General features: G+C 59.2%; 1 protein-coding gene across 5 annotated transcripts in view; it reads left to right on the top strand.

Moving 5' to 3' along the window:
• LOC121444906 (BCL-6 corepressor-like) overlaps positions 1-12,856 on the top strand; it is a 91,546-nt gene that overhangs the window by 36,814 nt on the left and 41,876 nt on the right. For 4 of the 5 annotated variants that reach the window (XM_041646844.1, XM_041646842.1, XM_041646843.1 and 1 more), the window contains exon 1: positions 12,209-12,342. The exons of the other annotated variant lie outside the window; for it this stretch is intronic. The gene's annotated coding sequence lies outside the window, so the exon portion shown is untranslated. Of the gene's footprint in view, positions 1-12,208; positions 12,343-12,856 lie in introns of those variants that run through there. 5 annotated transcript variants of the gene reach the window in all.

Here is a 12,856-nt window from a genome sequence, read left to right as displayed (position 1 = left end):
GTTAATGAATTTCCCTTGGAGAGCGGAGGAAAAAGGGGACTACACAAAAGACTTTGCTCCAGGGGCTCGGCTCTCCCAGCCCTGCAGACGTGCAGCGGGCTGGGGAGAGAGGTTCCCCCGGAGCGCCAGGCGGGTGCTGGCCGCCTTGGCGCTCGGCGCGTTCCCCTCTCCCCCTCCTTCCGCAACGCCGCTGGAGTTTCAAAACATGGAGTTTCCACAGGAACTTTGCCAGGCCGAGCTCGCAGCCCTCCCAGGATCCCGCAGCGATATTCGCTGCAGCCGCCCAGCTCCTCCTCCCCGCAGACCGTGCTGACCCGGCGGCCATCCAGAGCAAAAAGCTCTTCGGCCCGGTTAACTACCCGAGAAGGCGCAGAGCTTCCGGGGCCCGGCGCCCCGACTCGGGTCCTGCAGAGATGATTATGTCTTCCGTGGGGCCCCTAGCCGAAGCCATTGGCTGAGCCAGTGTGCTGGCCCGGGGCTTGGGACTCTAAGGGGCGGGGGACGCCAAGGCGATTGAGGCCGAGTGGGCACGCCGGCTGCTCGCGCTGGGGTTTGGTTTTGTTTTAAAGCCGTGTTGCGCGCCGGGGTTGGGCGGGGGAGATGAGATGCAAGGGGGGCGCGTAGCACCTTGTCAATGAGAAATTTCCTGTTCGCAAGACTCAGCTTGCAGTTTCTGTCCTGCCCTTGAACTGACAAGTGGATCTCCGCTGCGAGAGTCCTGGAGAGTCACGCCTGGCGCACGCGGGGGTAGGGGTGGGGGCAGCGGCGCCGAGGCCCCGGGAGCCGGCTGAGCTGGGCCGCCGCCTGCCCTCCCTTTCCCCGGCGCACCCGTGAGCTCCGAGCCGAGCGGTGACTAATCTGTGGCTCCGGGCCTCTTGGCGCGAAGCCCGGGCTCGCCTCCCGCCCCCTTGTCCCTCCTCCTTCCCCAGGCCCTGCACGCAGAGCTTCGCGGGGTGAATCTTGCGGGCTGCCTCCGCCGCCGCCGCCGCCTTGCCGGTAGTGTGGGAAGCGGCTCGAGGCAGGCCACTCGGGAGTCGTTTCCAGTCATTCTCCTTCGACCCCAAGCCCCGAGTGTGCTGTGTTTCCTTCCCCGTTAGGCACTTTGATCAGCATTTCCTCTGTGCAACCGAGGAGCCAGGACGAACTGGGGCTTTTTAACCCGTTGCGTGCCAAATCCACCTAGGGCTCCAAGGGGGCATGCCTTGGGAGTCAGGTCCACCCGATTGGCTAGGTTGGCAAAGCCGGAGTCATATGAAGGCCCGCTGGGTCCGGGGCACTTGCCCTGGTGCGGCACACTCTCCTATGGACAGCAGGCTGCGAAGCCTCAAGCCTGGGGGCTGCGCAGTAACCCAACCTGCCCGGCGAGGCACGGTGCAGCTTGAAAGACCCAGCGGGCTTAGGCTTCTGGAGGATACAGGGAAGGCCTGCAGGAGCTGTCCTCGAGCATCCTGTTCGCTGTCGCGGGGGATGGCGCTCACCCCAGGGTTGGGGGCCTTGCTCTTGCCCCCCCAGTACTGGGCTCTGGCCACCGCCCCCTCCCTTGACCTGGCCTCGCTAGGGAGTTAATGATTGATTTACTGGCTCCGAGAGGCCGGCGCCCTCGCAAGCTATTTGTCCAAGCTGGAGTTGCTGGAAAGAGGTGCAGAGGCCTAGAGAGCGGGGGTCCCCTAGGAGGGGAAACCGGGCTACCGACGGGAAGGAACGACCGCTTGGTTAGCTTCCACTGGGAGATTCTAGCCGTGTCCGCGGCGAACCCGCGGGAGGCCCGGCCTGGACGAAGAAGGGTGCATTTGGAAGCGCCACATGTAAATGGATTGGCAGCTGGTGATTAGGCTGCCCGGTTTTATGAGTCATAATAGGCCGCCCGCCTGGCCCTCAACCTGCCCGTTGTAGACTTGGAGTGCTGGGGCCCAAGCAGTGCACTACTCCCAGCCGCAGAGGGGGGGATGCTCCAGGGGGCCCCGGCCGCGGGAAGCGTTGCACAGGATTTCCTCTCATTTCTCATAGAAGGCAACACAAACACCCTAAATCAAACTGCTCCGACAACCGGAGGCTCCACACAGACACATCAATAAGGATTTCGCCTCCCGCGTTCGAACGCACTGAAACACTTGTCCTATTTTTATGCAAATGACACCACACAAATAGATCTTGCAGGCCCAGGAGAGGGGCGGGAGGAGGAGGGATGCCGGCGCCCCACCAGGGGGCGGTAAGGGGGGGCGTCAATCCCGCACCTCGGGGCCCGCGCTGGCTCGGGTGCAGTGGGGCTGGCACTAACCAGGAGGCCCGCCCCGCGTGCGGTGGCTCCCTGCCAGCGCCGCCTAGTCGGCCGCGTCCCCAGGCTGCCTGCAGAGGCGGATTAGGGAAGGAGCGAAGCGAGCCTGTGACTAATCGCGGGGCCTCGGACCGGAGCACCAAGGCCATGTGCGACTGACAGGATCGACACTAGCCGAGGACACGGCGACGCCTCGCTTAATTGCAGGCTTAAAAAATTGCCGCCTGAGCAGCTCCGGTGCAGAAAGCCACAACATATGCATGGGTCTGGGTCTGGGGAGTGCGCCCTGGGAGGAGGGGGTTGTTCTCATTTCTCGCCTAGAGAGAGGAAGGTTTGGCCGCTCCTGAACCGAGGAAGCTAGTTCTCTGGCCCTCGTCTCTGCTGGGTCTTCCAGGGGGGCCCGCTGAGTGGCTGTGGGTGAGGTGGCCAGCCACCAGCACTAGCTTTTCTATCATTTGTCCGTAGAGTCGGTGTCCCCCTTTTGTAGGCACCGATAAAGGAGGCCTACAGTAAAGGGTTGGATTACAGCGAGCCCTTTAAAAATAACCACACGCGGAACACTTTACTTCGCTCCTCTTCTTTACCCACCGACCGAGACACAGGGCCCCGAATGACCAAAGGAAAGCCAAGTCAAGTAAAAGCAGCCAAGGAGCAAGGTCATTGAGTGCCAAAAGTCTGGGGTCACAGACACGAACCCTCGTCGCTTCGAAGGCCTGTGGTCATAGTCCTAGGCCTCCTTTCTGGAGCCCTGGGGCCTCTCAAGAGCGAAGCGTCGACGGGGCGACTGGTCTGTGAGTGGGGGTGGGGATAGGAAGGCAGTGGCGGGGAACCCTGCGAGAGAAGTTTCCACCACGCTCTGATCTGCTGCTGCCAAAATCCCCTGGCCCCTCCCCGCCCGCACTACCTTCCGTTGCCACCACAAGTTTGGTTTAACGAGAGCGCTCTATAGAAAAGCAAACCTTTTCTATAGACCCTGAAAACAAAGGGGGAAAGAGACGCGAGAGGCCGCAGAGAAGCGTCTGCTAGCGTAATGGTGCCAGGCCGAAAGCAGAGCATTAGAACTGCAAAAGCCGCGCGGGCGGGAGGAAGTGCGAGGCGGGAGGCGGGAGCGCGGGGAGGGCGGGCGGGGGAGGGGCGCTGCGCCATGTTTCCGTGTCACCCGCCGAGTCGCCGGCGCTGGGCTCGACCGCCAGCTCCTGCCTGCCTCCGTAACAGCAGAAAGCGTGCGATTAGCAGCCAGACAGGCGGGGACTCCGGGCCCGCGGGGCCGCCGCACACGCCGCCCGCGGCCCCGGCCCTCTCCCCTCCCCCGCCCGCCGGGTAATCCTCCTCCTCGCTGCAGCGCGGTGTGCACTCTCATTAGAGCAGGGTGGCTTTTTCTCCGCGCACTCGCTCCGCTCCCGCTGGCAAAACAACGCCTTCCCCGGCCGGGCCCTGGGCCAGGGAAGTAGGAGAGGGCCGGACGGGGGCGGGGTGAGGCTGGGACAGCCACGCAGGTTGCCTCCGCCGCCCGACCCCGGGCATCCAGAAGAAGGGGAGGACCCTTTGGCCCTCCCCCGCGAGCAATGGCAAAGCCGGAGGTCCGTACCAGACTCTCTGTCCCTCGGGAAAGGGGGGGAGATGGCTGGTGCCATCCCGACCTACTGCCGGTCCCGCACGAGGCGAGAATGCGCGGGGCAGATGAGTGTCCGTGTTGAAGAGCGGGGATGGACCATTGGGGACGGTCCCCACAACTGCATTTTGTCCCCATGTGATTGCGAACGACCTCTTAAGGCCAGAAGCTGGATCTCAGGTGTTGTCGCTCTCAGCCCCTCTGGGAGACCAGTGCCCTCAGCAAGCTGTGCGTTTGACCGCCCCGAGTGAGGAGGAACCGGGGGAGAATGCTACCCCACTGCTTTGGAGCCCCATTTTCTGTTCCGTGCTTCCCGTACACGACACTAAGCAGCTTCTCCCAGCACCACGCGCCCAGCTGCAGGGCCCGGAGCAGGTGTTCCTGCCTGGCCGGAGTGGCGGCTCCGCGCCCCTCCTGTCCCAGCTGCGGGGCCGGGGGACGAGTGGGGGGAGGCGCGTTGGTGCTCGTGACTGAGGGGCGTCTCACCGGACGTCTCCCGGGAGGTTCCTCCGTGCCTAAAGGGGGGCATCCCAGGGTGCGGACAGCCGCCTGGAGCCAGGAGAGATTTGGGGTGACAGGAGGCAAGCTTCCGTCTGGAACTGCCCTGGGGGCCAGAGCAGGCCTTTCGGGGGGGCGGGAGGGCTTCCGGTCCCCATGACTGCGGCGGCGGGGCGACCGGGAAGTTCCCGGCGCGGCCGCGAGGAGCACCCTCCCCTGGCTGTCGCCGCCGCCGCGCAGCTCTCGGAGCGGCGCCCTCAGAGCCTCTGGGCGTCTGGCGACGCCGCCTTCACCTTGTGCGGAGATCGGGGCTTCAGGGTGGTCCCCGCCCAGCTCCCCCACAGGGAGGCGGGGGTCGGGGACCCTGCCGGAGCGGCCGCTCGCCTCCCAGCCCCTCCTCACCGCGCCGCCGCTATGGCGGGCACGTGAAGCGCAGCTCGGCGCCGGGAGCCCGCCGGGGAGCGGCCTGGCCCGCCGCCTCAGCTTCCCCACGGGTCCAGGAACGCGGAACCAAGTCGGGCCAGGCCCCGCGGAGCTCGCTGCGGCCCCGCACCCCCTCCCTGCCCGAACCGGGCCTTGAGGCCATGCCAGACGGCTCGCCCGAGGGGAACTCGAGCTGACTAATGGGACGCGTGTGGGCCTCCTGAGAGGCCCGGCTGTCAGCAGATGCCCGCTCGCTTGGCGCTGACGCCGCGACCAGGCTTTTCGGGGAAGGGCAAGAGGAGGGGTTTCCCCGGACCGGTGGTTTCGGCTCCCTGGGGACAATCCGGCTGCGGCTGACCCTGGGCTTTGGGTCCTGGAGCCTGGCCCCGAGCGGGCTCCAGGGTGCCGAGCGGAGAAGGTGCCTCAGACCCCGGAGCCGGTGGTGGGCGAAGGCTGAGCTTGGCCTGAGGGACCGGCCTCTTTCGCCGCTTGCGATCTGGGGCCAGCACTTTGATGGGGGAATTTGCAGACCATCTGGGTGCAGGAACTTTGATACCAAAACCTTCAACAAATAGAAAGTCTTCCGGAAATCCCTCAGTGAGATCCCTGTGAGGAGAAAAGGATTACTAAAACTCCGGGAGAGTCCAGTTTAGCTGGGAGTTCTCAGGGTCTAGGCTGCCTTTTCCTCCCCTTACCGGGCTTGTGAAAGCCCGCTGAGTTTCTTATTATTTTCAGTTAGCACCCACCTCATTGTTGACATAGTTATATGACCCTCCCAAATATAGCTACCTGTTTAGTTTCAACACATCGGCTCAATGGTGAAACACAAACATAGACCCGTAACTTAGAGAAGAAAACTGCCTTTGCAAGCTTGTGTTGGACGCAGAAGAAATCCTCATCACACATCCCTGGTTTTACTCAGCTTGATTACACTAGAAATTTTGCCCCCCACGAGAAAGACTGAAACCCCGCAGTAGAGGTGCGACTTTTCCTGGGGGTCCTCGGCATTGGAGAGGGGTTGATGGTGGAAAGGAGGTGGATTTTAAATGTCACTTCCAAATGAAAATCCTTTCCTTCGGCTTCTTTCTTTCTTTCTTTCTTTCTTTCTTTCTTTCTTTCTTTCTTTCTTTCTGCAGTTTTCGAAAGGAGCATTTTTTTCGAGATAAGTGACCGATCAAAATCGCGGAGGGGAGGTTGTAAGCAGCCGCTTTGCCCCAGCTTAGCCTTATCTTATCTTTCACACTTGCACGGCGGAAAAAAAAAATTGGCTTATCTTTATCCCCACCCCCTTCTCGCCTTAATTGCTAAAAAACACTGGTGTGTTAAATGGGCAGGAAGGAGGTCTCTGGATTGTCAGTAGAATAGGAAGATTCAAAAATGTGGGGTCCTGGGGGAAAGAAGGGTGACAGTTTCTTTTTTTCTTAGGCCTTTCTTGTACAGTGTAGAGGGTCCAGTTCCAGCTGGAAGGCACCATGCCCAGGTTTCTTTAAAAAAAAAAAAAGAATTAAACAAAAACCCGTATGGCTTTGGCTTAGGCAGCTTCCTAAGGCCTCTTTTTCTCAGTATCCTATTTACCAACCTCTTTCCTTCATCATCCTCTCTTCTACACATATCCTCCATTTGGGGGGTGGGGTGGTGGGCAGGATGCAAGGCTAGGACGTGTAGTCTGCTGGAAATCATTAAAATATATGCGGGTGTCTGCAAACACACACTTTTAAATCATGGCGTTTCCCCTCCACGCTGGTATATTTAAACTCCAGAGCTTGCTGGATCTCCTCCCTCTCAGTCGTTTGTCTGTGTCACCGACAGGCTGCTAATGGCCAGGCTTCCAGGCGCTGTGCATTATGCATCAGCCTCCTCCCACCGCTGCCCCACTGCCTCGCAATGCAAACCACTCTCCATCCCTGTTTCCCCAATGGAGGCATGGGGAGGGGACTGGAGGGTCGCTAACAGGCAGGAGATGCTAGGTTATGGGGTGAAGGCACAGCAGAATGGACGTTAGGGAGAAAGGGAATCAGGTAAAATGTGCATAGATTAACTTAAACCATTTGAGATTCCCAGACTTGTGGTCCTGGCTGCGATCACCCCACGGTGACCACCACCCCACAGCAATCACTTCTGGACCTAATTTTGGGTGTGTATGTATTGTGAGGGCTTTCAGTTGCTTAGAGCTACACTAGTTGTGCTTTTCTATCTGTTGGCCTGTAGTCCTTTCTTACAATCGGGCAGCTACTGGTGATGGCAGCTTTGGAAGCTCCCCGGGTGACCCCCAGGAAGAGAAGAGAAGCTGAATTAAAAATGGTTGGGGAGGGAAACAGCTATGCTGGGTGCAAGAGCAGCTATCTACCTGCTTCCCCCTTTCCTGATGCTCCCACTCACCCTGTCCCCAAACAGGGTAAGATATGCACTAGAGAGCCTTGCTAAGCAAGAACCCTGGCCTAGAGGTAGTATCAGGGTTGATCTGCAGGAGTATTCAGCTTTGATGGAGGGGCTAGGTAGCTCCCCAAAGCCCCTTATGTTTATGCCATTTGGTTAACACCCAGTCAACCTTTGGCAACAGCAGTGTAGACTTTTGAGATTCCAGAGTGCAGGGCCTGACATAAATGTCACCCTAGACCAGGAATTTTCTAATGTTGTTTCTGTGAACCATGTTGGTTCTAATCTTTGGGCCTTCCACCTCCAAACAGCCTAGAACTTTCCAAAGGTAATTAACCTGTCCAATCCCAAATCCAACAGTTTTCTGCCCAGGGAAGACAGCTCTCTTTAAATATTTCACAATTAGTAAAATTCTTAGGGTCAAGGATAGACTTCCAATTGTTACTTCATTTGAGTTTTGAAAGGAAGACAGGAGCATAAGCTAGATTGGTCTCCCCGTCTCCCCCATCTCAGCCCATGATTTTTTTTTTCTTTCAAGTGCCATTGGATAAGCCTGGCATTCCCTGACTGAAGATTGTAACTGTAGCTATTTGTATGTTTTTTAAACACTTTAACATTAACAGGATACTTTTCTCTTACATAAGCTAAAATGTATCATTTTTACCATTCAAGTGTGGCCTCTTCCAGTAACTTCACTATCTAGTGTCATAGGCCAGCAAACACCAGCTGAGGCGTCTACAGAACTAGGCTTTCCACTCTGCACATACCTATCATAAATGAACCCCCACCATACACACAGTTGAAAACCCATCGGTGCCCCTAATCGCAGGTAGGACCTCATGACAGGATGCACGGCCTTACTCCAGGCCTAGGGGTAGCCAGACTGGTAGAAGCCTGGCAGGTCTGTAGCCAGCATAATCCGAAAAGGGCAGGCAGGTTTCAAGTTTGCTCCCAGAAGCTCCAGTTTGCTTTCCCAGTTTCAGAGTCTGCTTAGAATGTGCAGCAGGAGAAGGCCTGGGATTCCGAAGTCCAGCCATATGTTATAATCACAAGACCTTTTTTGGGGGTGGGGGAGTTGGAGCTGGTGGGGGAGGGGCAGACTCGGCAGCTCCACCTCGGAGAACTTCTCATTTCCTTGCTGATTTATTTTTCAGCTGGTAAAGGGGCCTCCCTTCCCTTGCGCTCACTTGCGGGTCCACTCCATCTATTCTTCTACTTTCATTGAAATCCTCCCCTTTCGGATGTCAGGGTATATTGGTGGCCTGACACCTGGGTCAGTTCCAGAGGGACATGGAGGAGGGTAGTTGCCAGCACCGAGGAAAAGCCAGACCTTGAGCATCTGAGGTACCCCCCTATGGGGGGAGGGCGGGCGCCGCTTAAGGATCTGGTAGCAACCCCCTGAGTAAGGACACAAAATGGGACCGCCTTTCGACAGCTTTCTCTACACGGGCAACGGTTCGACTAACCAGGCCAATAGGTGTGATCCTTCTCCACTTAGGGGACCTGGGAAGATCTCACATTTTAATTCTCAGTGAATTACACACACACACACACACACACACACACACACACACAGCGCGTGCGTCTCTTAGTACTCCCTTAATATTTTTAAAATCCCATGGAATTGGGAAATGCACCCTAGGAGATGGTAGAGAAAGCCTTTAATCCCACCAGCCCATTGGAGAACACCATAGAGTCCACAGACGCCCTTAAAGGAGAGGGGGTGACTGCCACAAATTACGTCAAAGGCAAATTTACTGGCCTGTTTGTCTCCAGCATCAAATTTCCCAAGCAGTCAGCCCTCTCCAAGGCCCCTTCGCCCTTACAGCACCCCCTCCCATTCATTTTAGCACTAGGACTTAAAGTTAGACAAACAGACCTCTTTGTCAGCAGTCCCGGGAGGCCCTAGGATTGGGAGAGGCCTCAGGCTCCGTTCTCGGGTCCTGGATTTTCCGAAAGTTCTGGACAGTTAATGTGACTCGGACTCTGGGAAAAGCCTGTTCCTGGGAGAGTTGGGAGGTGAGAAGAGGGGGAGAGAAGGTGGCTGGGCATCGAGCCAGGGTTTCTGCGGTGCGGCCTAACCGAGCCGGATGAGCCTGGCACTGCCTCTGCTGCTCACCCAAGCCAGCCCTCCCGCCCAGCCCGCAGCCGCACAGCGGCCTTTCTGCCTGGAACCGCGTTCAGAGTTTACCCCACAAATACCCAACTCCAGCTTTCCAGGTTATTTTAGACTTGTTTTGAATAAAAGGAGTCGCTTCAAAAAGAAATGTTGCTACAACACACAACCAGCGTTTCCCCCAGCTGTGTCTGTAACTCGCATGCGTTCACTCTAATAACTTTTAATGTCTAGCCTTAAAACGTCTTTATAAAAAATAGCTTTACAGCATAATAGTCCAGGTGTCTTTCTGCTTGTTACAGGAGATGAAAAAAATGTGTAGATTAGCTTTCAGAGACACCCACCCCCCAGAAAGACCTGGAAGAAAAAGGCGTGCATTCCATTCTGCAGGCGCGGGTCCTGGACACATTAGCAGCCCAGCATGGCTAGGCACAGCTCACTGGCCTGCCTGCCTGTCTTTTGCATCAGTTGTTACATGCAGCTCTGGAGCATGAAGATTTAATTCTGCTCCAAGTTTCGGGTTTCAAACGGTAGAGATGTTTCACTTCTGCTTTGAGAAGGGCTGTTTTTATAACTATGGGCTGAGAACTAAAACAGAATGAAAAAAATCGTACCTAATATCAGTCCCACAGTCAGTAGTGGGCCTCACTTTTAAAAGGGAAAATATCTTCTAGCTAGAGATGATTTGGGCCTTGACCTTGACTTAGTAATCAACTTGAGATGCTTTTGATTATTTTTTGGCATGTAGACGCTCTAGGATATTTAAAACTTTCCGCGTGGGTTTACTAGCCACTTCCATTTCGGACTTTGGTTCTCATCAAGCCTGCACACCATCCTGTCCCTAAGCAGAAGAGATACTCCACCCCCTTCCCAGAATCAAAAGACCCCCTAGAACCACCGAATAGGGTCAACTTTGGCCTCGGTGCCCGAGCCCCCAGCCTGGGTGCCCTGGTTTTCCTTCCAGCCAGCTTCACGAAGTGGAGCTGGGTTCGCCCTTGAGGCTCTGCGCTCGGCGGAGGCCAGAACCTCGCTTCTCGGCTTCCCCCTTCCCCCCCCATCTGGCACCCAGAGCTGCTCCGGGTGCGCTGTAGAAGCTCAATACGTGTCAATTGAATTGAACTGCTGCGGGCGCAGGCTGTACGCCGCCGCCGAGCCCGGATCTGCACGACGTTACCCAGTGGAAATTTATGTGCTGAACGATGAAGCCAAAAGTTGTTCCTGGCCAAGTAAAATAAAACGCGGGAGATACTCTCACGAGGCCGAGGTGAGAGACGAGGGCAGACCCACCAGCTATCCATCGGAGGTCCGGACCGGGAAATGCTCAAGAACTGGGAGGAACTCAGGCGCATCCCAGTTCCCTTTATGGCCCTCCTACCACCTTGTGCCCCCAGGAGTAGCACCCCCCCTTCCGACGATTCCCACACAACTGAAACGTCCGGGGAGCTAGGGCGCAGAACGGCCACCGTTGCCGGTGGTGGTGTTTACGTGTAGCTCTTTGCGCCTGCAGGGGAAGTAGCTCCTCTGGGAAGAAGGGGCGAGGTGGGCTGGGTGGACGCCCACGCGCACTCAGGCTCTGCTGGGCTGGGTATCGGAGGGGACGCGAAGCCCGGAGAGCACAGCGCTGGTGGCGAGTGGCGGCAGCGACGCCTGCCTCTGGGGTTTGACAGCTTTGGCTGAGAGGAGTGCTAGGCGCTTTATGGTAATTGCGGTCCTCCACTGGCCTTCTGGGTAGCAAGGGGAGTCTCGGCGCGCAGCAGGGGAAGCCGCCCCCTCCGCCCCCCAGTCTTCGGGCTGGGGATCTCTTGGCCGACCTAGCCGTCGCCGCCGCCCCAGTCGGTCTGCACTCCCCTAGGACGGGAGCCCCGGCTAGGCGTCAATAGCCAACTCGGCCTGAGCTGGGACAGAGAGGACGGTGGAGTGTGTGTGCTGGGGGGGGGGGGGGGGGGGACGGCACGACACGACCCTACCACCCAGGTGGTTCGGGGTTCGGATGCGGCGAGGCCCCAATGCACCCGGGTGGGAATCGGTGACGGCCGGGGAAAGTCGGGCGAACCTTTTCCGAGGAATCCCCCCCCCCAAAACCCCACCGCGGAGGCGCCGCAGCGGAGGGTGAACGGAGACTGGGGAGCTCAAACTTGGGAGAGCTGGAGGCGGCGGCGGGCGGGCGGCTGTCGCCCAAGCGCTGCGCCTGAGGGGGGAGGGGAGGCGGCTGTTGGGAGGGAGGGAGGGCGGGCAGAGGGAGGGGGAGGAGGAAGAGGAGGGAACCTGGGAGGGGAGACGCGTTGGGATCGAGGCGTGCGGCGGCAGACGGAGCCCGGGCTCCCAGCGGCGTGGTGAGGCAGAGCCGCGCTCCGGGCTGAACGGCGACTGAGCTCTTCGGCCGAGGGGGAGACGCGGTCGGAACCCAGAGCACGACCGAGAGTGGGAGCAAGGCGGTGGCGAAGGGGGAGCACGCGAGCCGCCGGGCGGAGAGCCCGAGCTGCGCTGTCGCCGCGCAGGGACGACTTGGCCAACACACTCGCTCACACACACTCACACACACACCCAGCCCGAGCGGGCGCTCGCGGCGAACCGTCAACATGGCGCTGGGGCTCTTGCCCGGGCGCGGGCGGCAGCGGCGGCGCGGGAGCTGCTGAGGCTGACCGAGCCCAGTCCAGCTGCGGGAGCCGAGGACCGCGCGGGGCAGTCACCACCTGCCCGGAGGCTCGCAGCCCGCCCCACCCCCACGCGGCCCAGAGCCCACCCCTCCGCCGGGCCGACCCGGAGGGCAGCCGGCTGGCTGCAAAGGGAGACGGAGGCGAGCGAGCGCGGCGCCGGGAGCGGGCTGCGGGCACCCGGGGAAGGCAAACTTTGCTGTTCGCTGCGCTTCCCCTGCCCGGCTCCTTCTCTCCTTAACGTAGCCGCCCTCCCCCGACCCCGCACACGTCCACCCACCCAGCAAGCCGCCCCCGGATCCTCCTCGACGCCTGGACTCGGCTCCGGGGAAAACTTCAAAGCGCCGGATCGCAGGCTCCTTGCCTACTTCCCGACTGGGGATTTCAGGTCAGTGCCCGGAACACCTTTCCCCGGGGAGGCCGCGGGCGGGCTGGCGCGCGGGGGACTGCAGCCGATCCCGTCCCTCGGGACTCCCACCCTCCGAAGGTTTCTCCTTCGACTTCGGTAGACCCCCGTCGGGAGGTTTAGCTACCTTGCTCGCTTTCGTTTTACATCAGAGCTGTAAGTTATTAACAATGCAGCCAAGCTAAGCGTCCCCCGCGTGGGCACCGGGGAGGGAGGAACTCGACAGGGGACCAGCCGTCTCCTGATGGGCTTGGAGGACGGGGAGTTCAGTGAGTGGAAGTTTGCAGCCTCTGTGTGTCTGCGCGGGAGCGCGGTCGTCGCCGAGCGTCGGAGTCAGGCGCGGGGGGGGGGGGGGAGTGCTGGGCTGGAGCTGGGAAGCTCGGCTCGGCGTTACCTCGCTAGCAGGAAGGGGAGGCGGCGGGTTCCCGTCTGCTTTCTTTTTCGACTCGGAAAAGAACTGTAAAAACCCCCAGCCGCCGCCGCTTCGTCTGGTCTC

The sequence above is a fragment of the Microtus oregoni genome, unplaced genomic scaffold (genome assembly GCF_018167655.1).
Source record: "Microtus oregoni isolate MIOR12 unplaced genomic scaffold, Mior012 000147F_ref0000457, whole genome shotgun sequence".
NCBI classification, from domain to species: Eukaryota; Metazoa; Chordata; class Mammalia; order Rodentia; family Cricetidae; genus Microtus; species Microtus oregoni.
Note: the sequence above shows the minus strand (reverse complement) of the source record. Positions and strands in the feature narration are given on the sequence as shown.